Raw genomic sequence first — 6000 nt, 5'->3', positions numbered from 1 at the left:
GGAAAACTATGGGTATCTCAAATCATAAACTCGGCTACAGTAGATGGGAACTTCCTGTTAGGTGATTAGCCAAATTATAGATTTATTGATGGATATTTAGGGGTGCATATTTGGACTTCATTAAAACATGTTTTTGCCAAAGTTACAAACAGGCTAATATGAGGTACTACTGGTGCACTGTGTGTGCACTCAAGTCAAAATCCATTGGTCAGTGTAGGGAGATAGTCTCTGTGTGCATAGCTCCATTGAGATTGTGTGTGTGTTCAGTCTTGCATGGTAAACATAAAAGGTGTCCAAAGGAGAATGTGTTCTTGTGCTGGTCATCCCTACTAGTAGCTCCACAGCTCTTACATTGATATGCACTCAACCGTGTAGTGTAATCAAAGACTGTGCGGAGACAATCACTGCTTGCTTGAGAGCTCTTGGACGAAAATGTGTACTCAGGTGTATCGAAGTGGAACCAGTGCGCATGATGGTTTACAAGAGAATCGTTTTTGTATAAAAACCTTTCCATATGACTCAATTAATCGCAGTATTATTATATAGCGACAATCCTTTGATTATTGAAAATTATGTTACAATTAACAATTATTGTACCTGTCAGTTCATCAATATAAGCTGGTCTAAGTAGGTCTATTAACCTACATTTAACACAACATAATAATCAAAATGGCTACCTTAAAGTTGTTGTCATATCAAGACCAAACATTGTTGACGCTTCAGTCGATGAGGTAGATAGGAAAGCAACGCACAATTCGCGCGGGAAATGTAGTTTGTATGTGGTGTAGACGGCAGACGATTTATACCTCAAAAATAGCTCGATGTGGTTCGCGTGATAGTTCTACACGCCTTTTAGCAATTCAGTTCCACCGCACTGATATCATGAATAGCCTTTAATAACTATTTTTGTTTATGCTTTTTTTTTCTTTACTGTACAATAATTTAGGGACAAAAGTACAGGATGTGACCAATGTTGGATACGCGTTCCCGCCAATGAAATCAATCAACCCTCAAAGTCATCTATGTGCCAAATTAGTCTTCAGCGTGGCAATTCATAATAATTTTGACAAAACATTATGCAGTTACTGTCCGTTTTTCCTATTCAGTGCACGCACAGCGCTCCAATTGATGATTGACCTTTAGCTCACTCACTGTACTGTAGGTATCAGCAATAGACTAGTTAGTGGGCTGGTGGGAAAACCCTTCACCCAATAATAGCCATAGAGGCTCACATGTGAATTATAATGTTCATCCTTAACATACTACAATTTGAAGTAAAAATTGTCACGGGAAAGCTGTTGTCGAGCTGTTTTTCCGAAGAGAGTCTTCCAAAATTTCATAACAGTCGGACGTGTAATTTTAATGGCAAATTGTGCTCAACAGCTGACTCGAGATAGCTCCAACTTCGAGCGAGCACCATCGTGTGATCGGTTTGATCAATTTTCGCCATAGAAGCTGTAAAAAAACTTCAATTCTTTCCCTCTATGGTCATTTAAAATGATTAAAATGCGATTTTGGGAAGATTGTTGTCGAGCCCTCCCAAATATGGAGTTCTGACTGCCCGATAGGGAGCTAAAAATGGAAAAACTTTTTCCAAACCGTGTTAAGTCTAAAACGACATGTTTCTCATTTACTTGTGTGATACGATCACAATACATATGACAAGTTTGACATGAGTTGTACCATCAACATGGCTGGATAACAATATGCAGACTTTTGTTCTCATTTCGGGAACAAAGGCCACGCTCAGTATTGTAAATGTGCGTTTGCTTTGTAATGGTGCATTGTTATATTTTTATTATTGTTTGAGTGAGTTTGCACTTGATAAAAATCACCACTTTTTAATTGATTCTTGTTACTTTTGTGCATGTTTTCTTCAGTATCTATATGTCTGCAACATCAAAAAGACACCTTGGATATCAAATTAGCTCATTTCCCTGTTTACGCCACTTTATAGGGTATCAATATTGATATTTCAAAATTGACGCCATTTACGGTATGGTTTTTGCATGTGCTACGCCATTTAGGGTAGGATTTTGCATGTGTTTCGCCATTAAGGGGTGCAATTTGGTTATGTGCAAATTCGCCATTAGGGGTGCATTTCAGAGGTGTTCGGACGCGGTGGGAGGCACTTTGGTGTGAAAGTGACCCCCCCCCCTCCCCACGGAACAAAATGTGACCAGCTCCAACAAAACCCGGAACAAGTCGCCACGCATGTTTTTGAGTTATAGGCCTTTAAAGATGACATTCCCATAAAACAAATCAAATTTTAGAATTCTTAATTTCATGGTATTTGACCTTGGGATTAAGTGGACTGTCAAAGTACTTATTGAAAAGAGGTTAATTTAATCAATAATTGACAGTTGAGCTATGATAATCTCTATTCAGTCCAGTGTAAAGCAGGTAACTAATTAGCGCATTACTCGGAATATCAATTTAGGAAAAATATCAAGGTATCATTTACAAAATTATCCATATATTGAAAAGTATTGATGCTATGTATATAACATAAATAGTCACTCGATAGTCGTTTCACAGTGCTCAATACCAATTTTTACCAAGGTAGAGCTAATTTAATAAAACAATTTTGGCTAAATAATATTCAGCATTTAGTAACTAGTAGTTTCACGCCTCACGGCGATCGTCAGACTATTGCTCTGTTGTTGTTATGATCCTTGATTACGGAACCGAAAAATATACGCAAAGTAGGCCTACGCGGATAGGCCTACGCATAAAGACGCGTGGATATGAAACATACGCAAAGTCGACCCACGCGGATAGGCCTACGCGAAATAGATGTGAATTTCGCGCGAAAAATTTAATGGCACCGCAAATCAAAAATCAAAACAACAACTTAATTGCGCCTACTTCTTTTTTCTTGCGTGGCGACATTTTGAGATAAGTTCGGATTTTTTTGTTTAGGAGGGTTTCTTCTGACATTTTTAGAATATAAAGTTTTTCTTCTAGACAAAGATTGCATTGACCGGATTCTCGTCTCATAGTGTTTGATTGCTTAACTATTTCCCAGATGATTTCATAATTGGAATTAGGCCTACTTCTTTTAAGGTTCCAAACATGTTTTGAAAGTTCAGTTTCCTTTTCATATTTCTCGTGTCTGAAGGACTTCGTATGGTTACGGAATCGATCTTTGAACGGTCCTCCTGAAAGTCCTATGTATACTTTAGATTCCACATCAGATGTGCGGCCTTGTACACTATTGCTTCAGTCAAGCATTCTCCACGGAGGGGACAATTTGCTTTGATTCTACAGTTGCATTTCCTTGTGGTTTCGGTTTGTTTATGAGTCCTTATTTTGATGACCTTATTATTGTGTGACTTGATTATTGACCTCATATTTTTCGCGCGAAATTCACATCTATTTCGCGTAGGCCTATCCGCGTGGGTCGACCTTGCGTATGTTTCATATCCACGCGTCTTTATGCGTAGGCCTATCCGCGTAGGCCTACTTTGCGTATATTTTTTCGGTTCCGTAATCAAGGATCATAACAACAACAGAGCAATAGTCTGACGATCGCCGTGAGGCGTGAAACTACTAGTTACTAAATGCTGAATATTATTTAGCCAAAATTGTTTTATTTTATTATTTTTTATGATGCTATGTATATATATATATATATTATCATTTTAAAGCTTATTAATTGTCCCGTGATTACAATTTTATTCAAATCATGAAAAATGTCCAAAATGCGACTTGTTCTTGGTTTTGTCGGAACGGGTCACAAATAATAGGTTTGAAAATAAGTTCCCCGGAATAAGTTTTACGCTATAGTGGGCTATAGCTTTCAATTGTTCTTCTGAGTTGTGCATTTCATAAAGCTGTTGTCCTATAGGCCTATTATTGTTATCGTAACATATAAAAAGTTGTAAGCATGCGTGTGAACAAAAACGCGGAATAAGGGTGTTTTTTCTACTGCAACAGGGGCCATCGCGGGCTCGTGTTAAGGGTCTCAAAATCATTGATTATAGCAATTAATAAAGGTGTCTTTTTTGACACCATGTGTCCGTGCTAAGTGTAGTTAAATCCAATCACATTCTTTCCCCCGAAATCGTCATAATGAGATAATACTGCCCCAATAATAATAATAACAAAAGATCGCTAAAACAATATCTATAATAGGACAATGTAAAAAGGTGGTCTTTAGGCTGGTAGAAATTATAGCTATCGTTACACTTACTAGCATACAGACACCAAAATATTGTCTGCTGGTTTTGACATACTTAACGTCTTTGTTTCGGATATATATACTGGGGTGAACATTAAAACCATAGTACCTTATACCCTTTATCTCTGATTTAAGACCTCATTTGTTGAAATCAGTTGAGAATTAAAGAAACGGTGATCTAAAACCCAAGGAAAATACGAAATCAAAAGTTGCAATTTAATGTATTAATCAATGGAAAGCACGGCATGTTTCTCTTCTTCGAGCACGCGTCGTTTACATGGTTTATAACTCAATAGAGCATCCAAAATGGAGCAAACTGCAGTGGGATTTTGGATAATCGTTTCTGCATTTCTTGATCGATTTCAACGAATAAGTTTCGAGCTAAAGGAGGCGGATATTGGTTGCTGGTTCTAATAATGACATATGTGACCATCCATCTCAAACCGCTCGTAAAGTCGGCAAATTGTATTTCGAGTTACAGTCCAAAATGTGCATAAACCTTGTATTCATAATGTACCTAATAATTGTCCTACAAGTGTCTCATTTCAATCCAGTCAAATACCAATCTTTAATCCTATTGTTGAAGAGGATAATAAGCTTATACTTATAGTAATAGCTTTAGTCTTTGTTTGCTTTGGTTAAATCTTGTTCAAGTGGTGAGTTAACCAACAATTAACAATGAGAGGACATTCATGAACCTCGTTGACTTGGGGATGATTTGAAGTGACCGCCAATTATGACCATTTGATATTTAATACCAGCAATGTAAAAAAAGAGATATATTGTAGCACCAAAATAATGTACCTTTTTACTGAAGTAGCAAAGTTTAACAAGCCATAACCCCGCTTCTTGATATTGTTTGAGGTCAAATGATATATCATTGTAAAGCTTATGATATATATTTTCTAAATACGCAAGAAAACATAATTGACCAGGGGCCGACTTTACGAGCGTTTCGATGTGGATAGTCACATATCTGTGTATACGATGCGCGATGCGTATGAACGTACGATGTGGACTGAGTAACTATTATGAAGGTGGCAAGTCTTGGAATTGGACACCCCTGATCTGGAATATAATAAAGAACCAACACCTTTGTATAGGCCTACTTCAAATTATCCGATGTATGTTGTCGGAACTTTCACTATGGACCACAATGGCCTCATCCCAATGACATAGTCCAATAACCTCAATTAAACAATCATAGAGCAAAATTTGACCTCAAGTTGCGGAGTATGAGTTTTTGTACCCAAAGTTTCAAAAGTCATTCAATGAATGTACAAATGTATTGGGGTTAAAGAACTGTGCCCTGATAGATGAACATGTTGTAGAGAATGATTCAGGGTGAAAAGAGCAAATGAGCTCTATACATCATTTTGTTAATTACCGTTTGAGAAAGCATAACATTTAGCATTATGTTTAACACAACGCGCACAATTCTTGCAAAAAATATCTACTTTTATTCAGAACTCTTTTATCTACAGATGTTGCTGATTGGTTTGGTTGTTGTTTTTTGAGTGGGGTATTTGTTTGTTTGTGGTTTTATTTATTTATTTATTTTATTCATATTTATCCAGGGTAGCCCAATTCAGCCGATAGCTGGTCTTACATGGGGCCCTGCAATACATTTACATAACATTAAAAGGCAACAGTTTTCAACATGCAATTTATATAAAATATACAACTATTAGATACAAAATTAAAATACAGAAATATATACAATTTTCAAAGTAGAAAGAAATACATCATTAACAAGTACATGCTCAATTTTTTTTAAGACTTGAACCTTTGCTTGAAAGTCTGCACATTTATAGAAC

This window comes from Amphiura filiformis, chromosome 18 (genome assembly GCF_039555335.1).
Source record: "Amphiura filiformis chromosome 18, Afil_fr2py, whole genome shotgun sequence".
NCBI classification, from domain to species: Eukaryota; Metazoa; Echinodermata; class Ophiuroidea; order Amphilepidida; family Amphiuridae; genus Amphiura; species Amphiura filiformis.
This window is presented reverse-complemented; position numbering follows the sequence as displayed.